The sequence below is a fragment of the Elephantulus edwardii genome, unplaced genomic scaffold (assembly GCF_000299155.1).
Source record: "Elephantulus edwardii isolate Elephantulus edwardi_28Jun2011 unplaced genomic scaffold, EleEdw1.0 scaffold00640, whole genome shotgun sequence".
NCBI classification, from domain to species: domain Eukaryota; kingdom Metazoa; phylum Chordata; class Mammalia; order Macroscelidea; family Macroscelididae; genus Elephantulus; species Elephantulus edwardii.
Genome location: NW_006400390.1, coordinates 27,202 through 43,359, shown reverse-complemented (window position 1 = coordinate 43,359; position 16,158 = coordinate 27,202). Strand labels below are relative to the sequence as shown.

General features: G+C 41.0%; 2 pseudogenes; both read left to right on the top strand.

Moving 5' to 3' along the window:
- Positions 1-8,526: 8,526 nt before the first annotated feature.
- LOC102874593 lies at positions 8,527-8,874 on the top strand (annotated as a pseudogene).
- Positions 8,875-10,720: 1,846 nt separating this feature from the next.
- LOC102874995 lies at positions 10,721-12,604 on the top strand (annotated as a pseudogene).
- Positions 12,605-16,158: the final 3,554 nt, after the last annotated feature.

Below are 16,158 nucleotides of genomic sequence, written 5' to 3'. Positions count from 1 at the left end.
ACTATGACATGATTTGTGTATTTAATGCAGCACTTTATAAAAATGTTAATTAGACACAAACTTATACACACATACAACCCTCACCCCTCCAAAAGAGTGCTCTATAATCACATCAGTTTTGGAAACAAGGAGTTTTAAAGTTAAACAGCTTTCTTTATGCCAAGATATTTCAGACTTGATTAATAGATCACATATGTGGATCTCCATGAAGGTCACGGCATTTATTGCCGATGCACTCTCTCCCAAGATATTTGAATACTGAATGATTTTTATGGTAAATTTTGAGGAACTTATGTTCTAAGGACAAAATTTTGGAGAGTCTGTCTAATCCTGGGTATCAAAATGGTGGATCATATTATTTAGATCAACTCTGTTATGATATGAAAAGCAACTAAAATGATAAATGAATTACCTTAACAAATAGAAAACAGATTTATGTTGTTGTTGTTGTTAGGTGCGTTGAGTCAAATACGACTCATAGCAACCCTGTGAACAAAAGATCTGAACACTGTTCTATCCTGCACCATCTTCACGCTCCCTGACACACAAGACCCCATTGTGGCAGTCGCCATGTCAATCCACCCGGTTGAGGGTCTTCCTCTCCTTCGCCCATGCTCCACCCTTTCCAACATGCTTGTACTAACAGTCAGGAAATAGGAGACACATTGCACTGGGAAAATCTGCATTTAGGGACCTTTCCAAATTATTGAGGACTAGTGATGTCAGTGTGAGGACTAAGGTGTGTCTGATTCAGGCCATAGTCTCTGATTACTTGCTGTGCAGCTGAGACCCAGATGATGAATAAGGATGACAGAAAAAGAACTTACACCTTTGAGTTATGGTGCTGGATAGAACACTGGATATGTCATGGATGGCCAAATGAATGAACAGATATGTCTTAGAGAAGGTGCAGCTGGAGTGCTCTTTGGAGGCAAGAATGATGAGGCTTCATCTCACATATTCCGGGCATGTTGCTTGAAGGGACTATCATTTGGAGAGCGATATGATGTTTGGAAGATGATAAATATAGATAGATAGATAGATAGATAGATAGATAGATAGATAGATAGATGATAGATAGATGCAAGATAGTTGTTATTTTTGGATGTCATCATGTCTACTCCAACTCAAAGAGTTTATGTGTACAACAATAGGAACCTTGCCAATTCTGTGTCATCCTCATTATCTCCACTTTGCTTAAGCCCATTATTTCACTGACTGTGCCAATCCATCTTCTTGAGTTTCTTTTTTCTTCTCCATCTCTGATCTTTCCATCCATGAAGGTGCTCTCCAAGGACTGGTTCCTCTTGATAACATTACCTGAAGTATGTGAAATGAAGTTTCACCATCTTTGTTGTAAATTAGCACCTTGGATATACTTATTCCAATCCCATCTGCTTGTTCTTTAGGTGCTATGTTGTTGTTATATGCCGTTGATTTGGAACTGGCTTATGGCTGACCATCCCGTGGGTTTTGCAGGCTGTAAATTGTACAGGAGGAGCTTGACTATCTTTCTCCTGTGGAACAGCTGGTGGATTCAAACTCCTTGCCTTTGACTTGACAGAATATTTCCTTACTTATTAGCCTACTAGCGCTCCCTGTTCTTTAGGTAGGCCATTGTATATTTAATACTTTTTGTTAACACCACAATTCAAAGGCATTAGTTGGGTTTTTCTGGTCTTCCTCATTTGTTGTCCACCTTTCCTAAGTAAACAAAGTAATTGGAATAATCACAGTTTGGGTCAGGAACACATGGATCATTAAATTGAGCAAACTTGAAGCTTTACTCTTTTTAACACTTTAAAGATGTTCTGGACAGTGGATCCGCCCAATGTAATACATCTGTTGATTTCTTGACTCCTGCTCCATGAGTGTTGGTTGTGGATCCAAGTGAAATGAAATTCTTGACAGTTTCAATATTTTCTCCATTGTTCATGTTGTTACCTATTAGTCTAGTGGTGGGAATTTTTTCTTTTCTTTTACTTTTAAAAAAAATTATATTTGTATACAAAATTTATATAAATTGTGCTTCATTCATATACATTTGTTTGTTTCACACATTCCTTTATTCACATTGTGCTTTATACTATTCCCATCATTACATTTTCTTTTTTATTTCTTTTTTATTTTTATTCTTTCATTGTTGCACATTTTCTTCTCTCCCCTCTTTACCTCCTTACCTAGTCCACTTTACAATGCCCCTTTTGTTCCAGATTATTGTGATACGTTTTATTTTCTAAAGCCAATAACCATTGATATATGCCCACTATCATTCTATCTTTTCGGATTCCCATTGGATCTTTCTTAATTCCTTCACCAACTCCCACTGTCCATCAAACTCTATGACCCCATGGATTCCCTGCTCCACACCCTTAGCTCCCCTGCATCCCTTCTCTTCCTCCTTTGGACTTTTATATGCATCTTATTAATTATCTTTCTGCTTTTACAGCAATGTTCTTGGGCAGTTTTTATCATTATGAGACTGAGCTAGTTCACTCAGCACAATGTTCTCTATACTCTCCTTTGTTATACAGTATTTTTCAAAATTGTCACCAATGAGTGCTACAGCATATTTCATCATGTGAACGTTCCACAGTTACTCAATCCATGTGGTATATTGGTGTGGATTTTTGTTTTCTTCCTGTAGTGTTTTATGTCTTTGGTACGTACTTCCAGTTCTCATTACTTGCTGCTAGCAAGTAGGTGTGTCATCTGCAGGTTGTTTATGACTCTTCTTCCAATCCTGATGTTACATTCTTTTTCATGTAGCCCAGGTTCTCAGATTATTCGCTCAGGATATAAATTGAATTAGTATGCTGAAAGGATACAACCTAGAAGTACACCTTTTGTGAGTTTAAAATGTGTGTTATCTCTTCCTGTTGGAATTAATATTTCTTGGTTTGTACACAACTGCATTTGTTGATTTGTGTACAAGTTCTGCACACAACGAAGTATTCTGCAACACTCATCTATCTCAATATAATGCATATTTCTTTATGATCAACACAATTGCATATCTTTACATAGTCAATACAATATAAGTAAATATCTTTCTGGTATTCTCTACTTTCAGCCAAGATTAATCTGTTGTGAGCCCCTTATTTCAGAAGTGGATGTTCAATCCTACTTCTCAGTCTGTTAGTATAGAAGCACAGCTAAAATGTGTCCACCGTGAGTAGAGTAGGCCTGGGCTGCTAGCTGAGAGGCTGGCTGTTTGTATCTACCAGACATTCTGAAGGAGAAAGATATAAAGTCTCCTTCTCCTCTTTTCTAAGATTTAGAGCCTCAGAAACCTGATGGAGGGTTGCAATGATTAGAAACCGATTACAGGCAGTGGATTTGGGTTTTCTTTGAGTGGGAGCACCCTTGGTCTCTTGGCAGAAACAAACAAAAACCATCTCTGGAGAAAAACATTGGTATTCTACACTTCCAATTGTTTCAAAATGTACATGTTCACATAAGTCACCTGTCACTGGTTGGTCTCTTTGTAGCTGAAATGCTCTTTATCTCTGCCCCAATTTTTTTTATAATACCTTTTCTTAGGTTGCCAGGACCCTAACCTCTCCATTTATATAATTTGGACACCTTTAACCTGTTCTCACAATTCCTATTTACTGTATTGATCATTTTGTTTTACTTGTTTAACATCCTGGCTCAAACATAAGTCTGTGGTATTCTCAAAGTCAGAGATAATGCATTCTTCATCTTGGTATCTCTAGCACTGTTCTCCACACCTAGCTCTGAGTACAAGTATATTCTCAATAAGTGTTTATTAAGTGATTGAACAAATCTTTCTTGAAATAATGAAGGAGAAAATTAAAGATAAGATGTCTGGTGTGTGAGTAAAGCTGTTGACTCCTGAGATGTACTATGGAATAGAACATCCACATTGGCTTTTCAGGGCCTTGATTTATCTCCCAACCACAAATTCCCAGATAGTAAACCATGCAAATAATGAAATATTGGTTTTGAAAATGCAAGATGTTTGTCTTGAAAGGTCCAGAGCAATTCTGAATATATTTTTCAATATAATAAAGGAAGATGAGAATCAAAAGGAACAAGACAAAGAGGATGAGGAAAAGACAATTGAGATATGTAAAGGGGCAATCGCTTTCATAGAAACAGTAATAGAATTTATACATAAAACACCTATTTTGGATCCTATTCCACTACATACTAGTAAAGTCATTTGACCCCTCCGAAGCTCACTTTCCAGGAATCGCAGAGACCTCTGCCCTCATGTAAACACTGGCCCTCTAGCCAGTTGATCATCCCTACTGCACCAAGAGCACCAGTATCACAGGGGAGTGAAGAGAAAGTGGGAGGAAGGACAGAGGTTGTGGGAGGCAGAGCTATCAACCCAAAGGGGATGGGAGGTACAAGAGGGGTGGAAAGAGGGAATTGAGCTGGGTTCTGGCAGGGCCGGGTGAGGGTGGAACACAACACTTGGGTCAAAGGCGGAGGGCCCAGGGACCAATACCTGATCTGTTGCCTGAATACTCTCATAAGTTCTTTTGGGTAAATGCTTGTCTGTCAAATATTGCTCTAAAAAATGAGCACCCAAATTAAGACAGACTAGGAAGAAGTATAAGCCATCCATTTCCAAAATAATAGGACTTCAAAAAATGTATGTACAATAGAGCACACTTTGGTTATACTAGCAGATATGGCATCAGAAGCTGAGACTTCATGTTGGAAAACAGACTCTAATGATTGGAATGTAGAAAGTGAGAAGTATGAATGTAGGAAAACTGGAGATTGTGAAGGAAGAAGGAATACAAAAATATTGGTATACTAGGCATTGGCAAAATGAAATGGATTGGAATGGAACATTTTGAATCATACAATCATATGATCTACTGTGCTGGAAGTGAAAAGATGAGATAAAACAGGGTCACATTAATAGTTAAAAAAGACCATTTCTAGATCTGTCTTGAAATATAATGTTACTGGGTCAATTGACAGCATCAGGATGGATGGTGAAGAGATTGAGATTGTTCACAGCTTTAGTTTGCTTGGATCCACAGTCAACACTTTTGGCACCAGAAGCCAGGAAATTAAAAGGTGTATTGCCATGGGAAAATCTGCTGTTAGGGACCTCTCCCAAGTACTGAAGAGCAATGGTGTCTCTCTGGAGACAAAGGTGTTTCTGATACAGGCCATGGTCTTTGCAATCACTTCTTATGCATCAGAGAGTTGGACAATGACTAGGGAGGACAGAAGGACAGTGGATGCTTTTGAGCTGTGGTGCTGGAGAAGGGTACTGAATGTACCCTGGACTGCTAGGAAAACAAACAGATTCATCCTGGAAAGGGTTAAACCGGGTGGCTCCTTGGAGGCTGAGGCTCCGTCTAACATAATTTGGACATGTGGTAAGGAGAGACTGGTCCTTGGAGAAGGATATCATGCTTGGGAGGGTGGAGGGACAGCGCAAGGAGGTGAAGACCCTCTGGGGTAATCAGGATGGGTGTGTCAGAGACAGTGCCATTGGCACAAGACAGAGCAGAGTTTAGGGCTGTCCATAGGGTCGCTATGAGTTGCAAGTGACTCGACGGCACATAACAACAACAACAAGTGACAGGATAATACTACACCCATACAAGGAAGACCTGTTAATACCACTATCATTTAAATTTTTGCACCAACAAGAAGAGCCTAAGAGAAGGAAATAGAAGACTTCTACCAACTGTTTCATTTGGAAATTGATTAAAGATGCAACCAGGATGGATTAATAATGGTTGACTGGAATACAAAAGTTGGGAATGGAGAAGAAGGATTGGCAGTTGGGAAACATGAAACATGGCAGAAATGAGACCGGAAACAGAATGATAGAATTCTATATAGTCAATGATTTATTCATTGCAAATATCTTTAATAAAACACACAAAAAGTGACTATATACATGGACTTCACCTAATGGCCTATACAGGAATCTGATTGATTACATATTTGGGGGGGAAAAATCACTGGAGAAGTTAAATATCAACTGTGAAAACTAGGCCACATGCTGATTGTGAATCACACAATCATATCTAAGCTAAAAAAAAAATTAAAATCCACAAGAACTAAAGTCAAAGAACATTGACTCTATACCTCCAGAATTTAAAGAAAATATCAGGAACAGGTTTAAGGCATTGAATACTAATGAGTGAATACCAGACGAGCTGTGGAAAGATATCAGGAATATCATCCAAGAAGAATACAAAAGGTCATTACAAAGATGGAGGAAGAATAAAAAAGGCAAAATGGATGTCAGAAGAGACTCTGAATATTGCACTAGAGCACTGAGAAGCCAAATCAAAGGGAAGATATCAAAGTGTTAAGGACCTGACAAGAAGAGTTCAAAGGGCAGCATGGGAAGACAAAGTAAAGTATTATAATGAAACGTGAAAAGAGGTCGAGTTGGAAAATCAAAAGGGATGAACTTGCTCAGCATTTCTTAAGCTGAAGGAACTAAAGAACAAATTCAAGCTGCAAGTTGCAATACTTAAGGATGCTATGGACAGAATATTGAATGACCCAGGAAGCATCAAAAGAAAATGGAAGGAGCACATAGTTTCATTGTACAGAAAAGAATTGGCTGACACAGAAGAGTTTAATGAAACAATATCTGATCAAGAGCCTATGGTAATGAAGGAAGGAGTTAAAACTTCTCTGAAGTAATTGGCAAAAACAAAACAAAACAGGCCTCAGCAATTGGTGGTATACCAATTGATATACTTCAACACAAATAGATGCTGCCAGGTATGCTCACCAAGTTATGCCAAGAAATCTGGAGGACAATTGCCTGACCATCTGACTGGAAAAGATTCATATTTGTTCCTATTTAAAAAAACCCAAAAACAAACAAGTGACCTGATTGAGTGTGGAAACTATCAAACAATATCATTAATATCACATGCAAACAAGATCCTGCTGAAAATTATACAAAAATGACTGGAACTGCATATCAACAGAGAACTACCAGATGTGCAGGCTGGATTTAAAAGAGGCTGTGGCAGTAGGTATATAGCCAACAGTAGATGAATTTTAGAAAGCACAGAGTACCAGAGAAATGTCTATCAGTGTTTCATTGACTATGCAAAGGCATTTGACTGTGTGGATCACAACAAACTGGCAAACTGAGAAGAATTGGAATCCCAGAACACTTGATTGTGTTTCTGCAAAACCTATACTTGGACCAGCAATCAGTCCTCAGAACAGAGCAAGGAGAAACACTGCATGGTTCAAAATTGGAAAGAGTGTATGCCAGGGATTCATCTTATTTCCATACCTTCTCTTTTTAAAAAAAAAAAAACAAACAAACAAACAAAAAAAAACCAAACAAACAAAACAACAAAACCTTGGACCATGAAGCCGACCTCAGAACAGAGCAAGGAAAACCACTGCATGGTTAAAAATTGGAAAGAGTGTACACCAGGGGTGCATCTTATTTCCATATCTTCCCTTTAAAAAATAACAAAATTTTATTTTAATTGTGATGTTAATGAACATTTACAGAGAAGTTACAGTTTTGTTCATTCTTTGTTGCACATCTTACCCCCTCTCCCTCTTTTCCTCGTCTAGTTTACTTTAAAAAATCCAAAAGCAAACCCATTCATTGTTGCAAAATTACCTACCTTCCCTATCCAGTCCTCTGCAGTAATTTATCTCTTTTTCTGGGACATTGTCATATGTATAATGCCTAATCATATATTTCTTTTAAACAGTCCTTTCTTTCATCTGTTCCAAGACAATGAGCATTATATCCATTCTTATCCTATTCTCCTCCCAACCCCCCCATATCAAAACTGCTTTATAACAGTGGTGCTATGCAATATTTGTCCTTTTGTGACTGAGATATTTCACTCAGCATGATGTGCTCCAGGGTCTCCAGGTTGTGTAATATTTTGAGTTCATTGTTTTTTAGTGCTTCATAGTATTCCATTATATGACTATACCATGGTTTTTCTATCCATTCATTTGTTTATAGGCTCAATACCTTTTCAATCTATATGCAGGACAGATCATTCAGGAAGCTAGCAGCAAGATTGGAGGAAGGCTCGTCAACAATTTGCATTATGCAGCTGACACAACCTTGCTTGCTGAAACTGATGAGGACCCAAGGCATTTGCTGCAGAAGATCAAGGACTACAGCCTTCAATATGGATTCAAGCTTAACATCAAGAAGATAGAGATTGGCCAGGTTGTGGTGCTGGGCGCCCATGGAGGCGCGCGGTGTGGCCGGCGGGTGGGGCCCTGACGCAGGGGGCGCGGGCGCGGGGCCGCCCCTCCCGGTCCTGGCCACCGGCTCCGCACAAAGTTTGCGGCCGCCCCTGCACCCGCTGATGGCTGGCTGATTGACTGCTGCGGGCGGCAGGGTGAGCGACGGCCATATTTGCCGGGCCGCCCGCGCGGCCACAACAAAAAGTGCGCGGGAGCCCGGCGGGCGCAGAGATGGGCGCAAGGCGCCGCCGCCTAGCCGCCTAGCCGCCTCGCCGCCTCGCCGCCCCCGGCCCACTGCCCAGGCGCGGCCCCCGCGGGGGGATGTCATACAAGCCGAACTTCAACGCGCACATGCCCGCCGCCACCCTCAAGGCGGCTGGGAGTGTCCACTCTCCATCCACCAGCATGGCCACGTCCTCCCAGTACCGCCAGCTGCTGAGCGACTAAGGGCCACCGTCCCTCGGGTACACCCAGGGCACTGGGAACAGCCAGGTGCCACAGAGCAAGTACGCCGAGCTGCTGGCCATCATTGAGGAGCTGGGCAAGGAGATCAGGCCCACCTACGCGGGCAGCAAGAGCGCCATGATGCGGCTGAAGAGAGGCATCATTCACACCGGAGGCCTGGTCCAGGAGTGCTTGGCCTAGACCAATTGCAACGCCAGATCCTAGTCCCTCGCTGGCCCTTGGGATTGTCCATCTCTTCCCAGGATGAGAAGGGCCCACTTACTCAATCTCCCCTGTTTCCTTTGTTTTCAAAGTGCTGACTTTACCTGTTTCTTTTTTTTTTCCTCTTTCCCATTTCCCTTCTCTGGTTCATGGGCCTTGAACCTCCCGTCTCTGAGGGTGGGAGGGTTTGTGTTTGGGTAGGATCTGCGTTTTCAGTAGATAGGCACTCCCCAGGTTTGGGTCTCCCTTTCCAAGTCTTGATTTACAAACAAGGAGCAAAGTGACCAGTTCTGTAGCAAACTGTAGCTCCCATATGTCTCATCTCCCTCTGCTCTCCCACTTCCGTGAATGTCACCAAGACTATCCTTGCCCCACCCCTCGCCCCATAGGCTAATAGCAGCCTTCAAGATCTTGTTTGTTCCATGAATACTGACCGTGCGCTTTCTTAGTATCTGAGCCCTCCAGTGGCCATCTAGCGTAGATTCTGTTCAACAAAACTCTTGCTTAAGCATTTGCATGATTTAGAGTGCTTTAAAGTCAATTAAAAAAATATATATATATAAATGCACAAGTTATAAATACAAAGAACATCAGGCCAAATGCATCAAAGACCCCCCCCACCCCCTGAGAATTTTCACACAGAGACGGTCTTGGTGATTTCAGTTGTGCGTTAATGTTGATCACACACCATCGGGGGAAGAAAAAGACTGACAGTGTTGGCGTCTTTGTATGTATTTATTACTTGAGGTAATAAAGCTTATTTTCATTTAAGAAAAAAGCAAACAAACAAAAAAAAGAAGATAGAGACTCACACCACTGGGCCAATTAACAACACCATGATAGATGGAGAAGAGATTGAGGTTGTTAACAATTACAGCTTATTTGGATACACAAGTAACACTCTTGGTACTAGCATCCAGGAAATAAAAAGATTAATTGTACTGGGAAAAATCTTCTGTCAGAGACTTATCCAGAGTAAGAGCAACTATGTCAGTCTAGAGACTAAGGTACACCTGATCCAAGCCATGGTCTTTGCAATTACTTGCTATCAATCAGATAAGTGGACAATGACTAAGGGCATTAGAAAAAGAATTGTTGCCTTTGAGTTGTGGTACTGGAGAAGAGCATTGAATATGCTATGGACTGCTAGGAGAACAAACAGATCCATCCTGGAAAGAGTCAAACCAGGATGCTCCTTGGAGACAAGGATTTTGAAGCTTTGTCTGACATACTTTGGGTATATTGCAAGAAGGGGCCAGTCCTTGGAGAGGGACATCATGCCCAGACAGCAAAGGAGAGGAAAACCCTGGATGAGATGGATTGACTCAGTGACTAGGGTAATGGGGATAGGTAATGAGGTTGGCTCAGGACAGAGCAGGGTTCAGAGCTGTTGTATATAGAGTCGCTGTTAGTTGCAAGTGACTTGATGGCCCAATAACAACAACAGCATTCCTTACTGTTGAAAATGGAATTTGTTGTTGTTAAATGAGATGGAGGCTATAACATTCAATGTAATTGGTGCGCAGCGCACAGACTCCGGAGACCTACGGTGCGGTGCCTACGCTGCAGCCCAGCCCCCACCCGCGACTCCGCGTGAGTGAGCAGAGATGACCGGCTGGAGGGTCGCCAGGACCCTTGAGGCAGCACCACTCTTCGCCTGAGAGTAGAGCTGGGAACAGAGAGAAGGTGTGTCCCGGAAGAAAGTGCCTTGAGAAGATTCTTGCAGGAGCTCTCATTATTTATCTCTTCCCCCTGCATTGCCTGTGAGTCTCGCATTCGCTGCTCTGACCTGGGAATGATGGTCGCAGTGGTAACCAGATTGGTACACTGTCTTCACTTCAGTCGAAGATATAGCCAATATACCATGAACCAGGAAAATACCACCAAAGTTACAGAAAAATCACCATTTAACCGATCAAGTTCTCAGGATTCGTTGGATGACTTATCTATGGAAGACTATTGGACAGAAATAGAAAATATCAAGAAATCCAGTGAAAATAGACATGACCAAGAAGTAGTGGTTGTCAAAGAGCCTGATGAGGGGGAATTGGAAGAAGAATGGCTGAAAGAGGCTGGTTTATCCAATCTCTTTGGAGAGTCTGCTAGTGATTCCCATTAAAGCATGGTGTTTTTATCAACCTTGACTGAGACCCAGGCAGCAGCTGTTCAGAAACGAGTCGAGACTGTCTCCCAGACCTTGAGAAAGAAAAACAAACAGTACCATATTCCTGACGTCAGAGACATATTTGCCCAACAGACAGAGTCAAAGGAAAAAGCTCCAGATGGCACCGAATCTCAGTCAGTCAGAACAAATGAAAATAAACACCAAGGAAAAAATGATCAAGCATCTAGACTTGCTGTTGATACAGAGGAGCTGCGGCCACTGGTGCCCGAGGAACCGCCTGCTTCTGTAACAGACATCAACTTGGAGGTTTCATTTGCGGAGCAAGCTGTCAATCAGCGAGAGAGCTCAAGAGACCGGGCATTGAAGAGCAAAGGAGATGAAGCCCAGTTACTTAGTTTCAGATTGCCAAAAGACAAAATGGGTACCACAAGAATCGGTGACCTGGCACCCCAGGACATGAAGAAAGTTTACCATTTCGCTCTAATTGAGTTGACTGCCCTCTATGATGTACTGGGTGTTGAACTGAAACAAGAAAAAGCTGTGAAAATCAAGACAAAAGATTCTGGCCTCTTTGGTGTTCCATTGACAGTATTGCTAGAGCAAGATCAGAGAAAAGTACCAGGAACTCGAATACCCTTGATCTTTCAAAAACTGATTTCTCAAATTGAGAAGGGAGGTTTGGAAACTGAAGGTCTCTTACGAATACCTGGAGGTGCCATGAGAATCAAGAGTCTTTGCCAAGAACTTGAAGCAAAGTTTTATGAATGGATTTTCATTTGGGATAATGTCAAGCAGCACGATGCTGCCAGCCTTCTGAAGCTTTTCATTCGGGAGCTGCTTCAGCCGCTGCTCACGCTGGACTACCTCAGAGCCTTTCAGGCCATCCAAAATCTTCCAACCAAGAAGCAACAGTTGCAGGCTTTGAATTTCCTTGTCATCCTCCTACCTGATGCTAACAGGGACATGCTAAAGGCCTTACTCTAATTTCTCCAAAGAGTAATAGACAATAAAGAGCAAAACTGAATGACAGTCATGAGTGTAGCAATGGTCATGGCGCCCAATCTCTTTATGAGCCACCCTTTGAGTGTGAAGTCCAATGAGCAGCGAGAGTTTGTAATGGCTGCTGGGACGCCTAGTGTCATGCACTTGATGATTAAGTATCAAAAACTTCTGTGGACAATTCCCAAATTTATCATGAACCAAGTAAGGAAGCAAAACACTGAACATCAAAGGAAAGACAGAAAAGCCATGAAGAAGTTGCTGAAGAAAATGGCTTATGACAGAGAAAAATATGAAAAGCAAGACAAGAATCCAAATGATGCTGACATTCCTCAGGGAGTGATTCGAGTGCAAGCCCCCCATCTTTCGAAAGTTTCCATGGCAATACAGCTAACTGAAGAACTGAAAGCCAGTGATGTTCTTGCCAAGTTTCTCAGCCAAGAAAGTGGAGTTGTCCAGACTCTCAAGAAAGGAGAAGTTTTATTGTATGAGATTGGAGGAAATATTGGGGAGCGCTGCCTCGATGATGACACATACATGGAGGACTTATATCAGCTCAACCCCCATGCGGAGTGGGTTATTAAGTCAAAGCCATCACAGAAAACTTAATAAGCTGTTGATAACCATAAGGACTGACTGACTAATGCTTGCTGCACCAAGAGTGGAAAGAAAAGAAATGACAGGACTCTACTATTGTTCAAATGTACTCCACTATTAAAATGTGACACCCCGAGCTTTAACAAAGTTACAGCTTTGTGCTGCTGCCAGAATTACAGGTGTTGTTATTATTGATATTGTTATTATCAGAACACCAGTGTCTTTGGAGAAAGAGGAAAAGGTTGTAATTGGCTTTTGGAAAATGTATTTTGTGAAATATGCCCAGATGTGACATCATTTTTGCACATTTCAAAATAAATCATCTTCTCTCTTACTTTTTCCCCTCAAAAATCATACATACTATAATTTGTGCTCCGTCTTTCTCTTTCCTGTCTTTTCTTCTCATGTCTCCCTTTTATCAATTAGATTTGCTTCTCCAAAAAGGACTTCTTTGTAATACCAGGGTGGCCACTTGGTAAGCCAGGATATCTGCAAATATACTGAATTCGACAGTATTCCTGTCACTGTGGGATGTTAATATTCATCTCTCTGAAACATTTGATCGCACAGTTATATCCTACTCCTTTCTGACATCTTGTATGAGGTGATTGAGATATTTTTTCTGTTCATCTGACATAGGTTCACAGAACTGTATCCACTATCAAGAAATAGAACTGTCAGAAAATGGCAATTATTATTCCTTATATACTAAGAATAAATAAAATGTATCTATGTGGATTAAGAGCGTGAAAGCCAAATTGCTTAGTGTATGCTGTACTCTTCCAAATGGAATTTTGAAGGTCATAGCTGGCTTTACCGATTGTCTTATTAGCTTTAAAAATGCGCACCATTGTAGAATTCAGTGGCGCCAGGAGAATGTATTCTACTTAAAGAGGGATTTTTTTTAAAAAACAACAAAAAACTAGTAAATGAGTCTGCCAGAAGAGTTATTCTTCTGAGTAAGACACAGTCTCATACAAACAAGCTTTTGTTTATGTACTTATTTAAATAATCAGAATAAATTTATTAAGATGCTGTGCAAAGTACTACTCCCAGGGATTTTAATGCACAAACCATATTGTGACAGGAGATATGTCTCTGTACCGTAAATAAGAGGAATGCAGTAAGAGAGAAATGTTAAATATTTTATGAGTTTAGAGTGTAGTAAATAAAAGGTAATGTAAATGAATCCTGCACAAACTGTGTTATGATACTTTTAGTAGTACTTTCAGAGAAATGACACATTCTCAGATGCTCTTGATGTCACTCTAATTAGGAAAGACAATGCTGTTAATGAGAACAGCCGTAAATTTTTAGCATATAATTACAAGAGCAGCCTGTGGATATGATCACTTAAATAACTTTGTGGTGATTAGTGCCATGGCTTTTTTTTTTTAATTTAAAGAGAATTCTATAATTAAATGCATTTTTCTAAAAAAAATTCAATGTAATTGTAAATAACCATGTAAACTACATTTTTACAATGCACTATTTAGTTATTATTAGTTGTAGTATTTAAGAACAGCTAGATATGGGATTGAATGGCAGCCCTGATGGAACGGCAACAAGACACGGCAGCAAAATCGACAGCTGGAATTTCAGTGAGAGATGTAAAAAATAACTGTTTGTGCATGCCAGGGAGCTGCTTGCTGACACCAGGAACACACCAGGGTGCTGCTTCCTGATGCCATACACATGCCAGGAGCTGCTTACTCATGTCAGACATGGGCCAGAGTGCTGCTTGCTGATGCCAGTTATGCACTGGGGAGCTGCTTGTTGATGCAAGGCATGCACCGGGGAGCTGCTTCCTCACATCAGGCAAGAGCCAGGGAGCTGCTTGCTGATACCAGACACGCTCTAGGGAGCTGTTTGGTCATGCCACACATATGCTGGGAAGTGATGCATCAGAGAACAACGCACTGGGGTGAGCAGGAAAGCTGGAATCTGAATGTGAGCCTGGAACGCCAATCCCATCATCGCTGGCACACACATGATAATGCCAGTCCATGCCCAGAACACTGTTCATGGCACACACCGGGAGCAAGGCTGGAACTTGAGTGAGGTACTTTGTGGGGGTCAATGCTGATTGACTGGATCACAGGGAACCCCTAAAGCCCAATCAGAGGGATTGAGAAAGCTGAAGATCGTTCTTGAAGGGAAAACCAAGGCTTATTGGTTTTACAATCAGGTCTCTGAACCACGCCTTGTGTTTCCTCATGTCTAGTCCATCAACTGCCATTAGTCCAGAGGACCTGGGATTACACTAGCTGTGGCAGTTGTCTGACAAAGGAAACTGTTTACACAGGCCTTTTCTCTATCGAACTGAGAGAAACCCAGGCAGGGTACCTGCCACACCATCTTCTGGAAAGGTGACTCTCGCCTCAGAGATGAAAAACTCTACCAGAGCAATGTCATGTAGGAAGCAAGCTACCAAAGCAATAGTGTCTCCCCCAAAAAAAGTGACAAAGTGTCAATGGATTTTCTGAAGCCAAGAAGTCTGACGGAGCTTTCTGACACAATTTTAAAATAATAATAATAATGAATATTTTCAATGAGTGAAATACAAACTTAAAGAACTACAGGATACTACAAGAAAAACCAGGCAGAACTTAAAAAAAAACCAATCTATAACAAGAAAGAGAAAACAAATTAGGCATTAGAGGCTCTAGAAAACAAGAAACCACAATTAAAAATCTGAAGACCAATATTTCACATGCTGTCAACATGATGGAGGGTCACATGGAAAGGGTTGAAGAGATGGAATATAGAACCAGTGATATAGAAGAAAGAATTGTAACCCCTGATCTACTAGTGCAAAAAGCAGAATCAAAAAGGAAGGAAAAAGAAGAAAACCTAAGAATAATGTGGGACACCATCAAGAGAAATAATATGCACATCATCAGAATCCCAAAACAGGAAGAAGCAACTAAAGGCACCCAAAAGTAGTTGTGTAAGAATTACTAGAGCAAAACTTCCTAGGCATAACGAAGAATGAGAGAATATATATTCAAGAATTTGAATGTGCACCCTATAGAATAAACAGTCAAAGAAAAGCACCAAGGCATATCATAGTCAAATTTGCCAGAACCAAAGATAAGTAGAGAATTCAGAGAGCAGTGAGAGAGAAATGAATTGTAACCTGTAAGTGAGAGCACATAAGATTAAGTGCCAATTTCTCAAAAGAAACCATGTGAGCAAGAAGACAGTGGAAGGACATATATCAGACACTCAAAGAACACAACTATCAACCAAGAATACTGTACCCAGCAAAATTGTTCATCAAATATGAAGAAGAGATCAAGATATTGTCAGAAAAACAGAACCTAAGGGAGTTTGTAAAAACAAGGCCAGCACTGTAGGAAACACTAAGAGATGTCCTTTCTACAGAGGTGTCACAGAAAAAAGGATGGACAAAAGTAACTAGCAACAACACCAAAAAGAATTCAACAAGATGATAGCAATAAAACCTTTCCTCTCAATAACCATGTTGTTGTTGTTATGTGCCGTCGAGTCACCTGCGACTCATAGCGACCCTATGTACAACAGCCCTAAACTCCGCTCTGTCC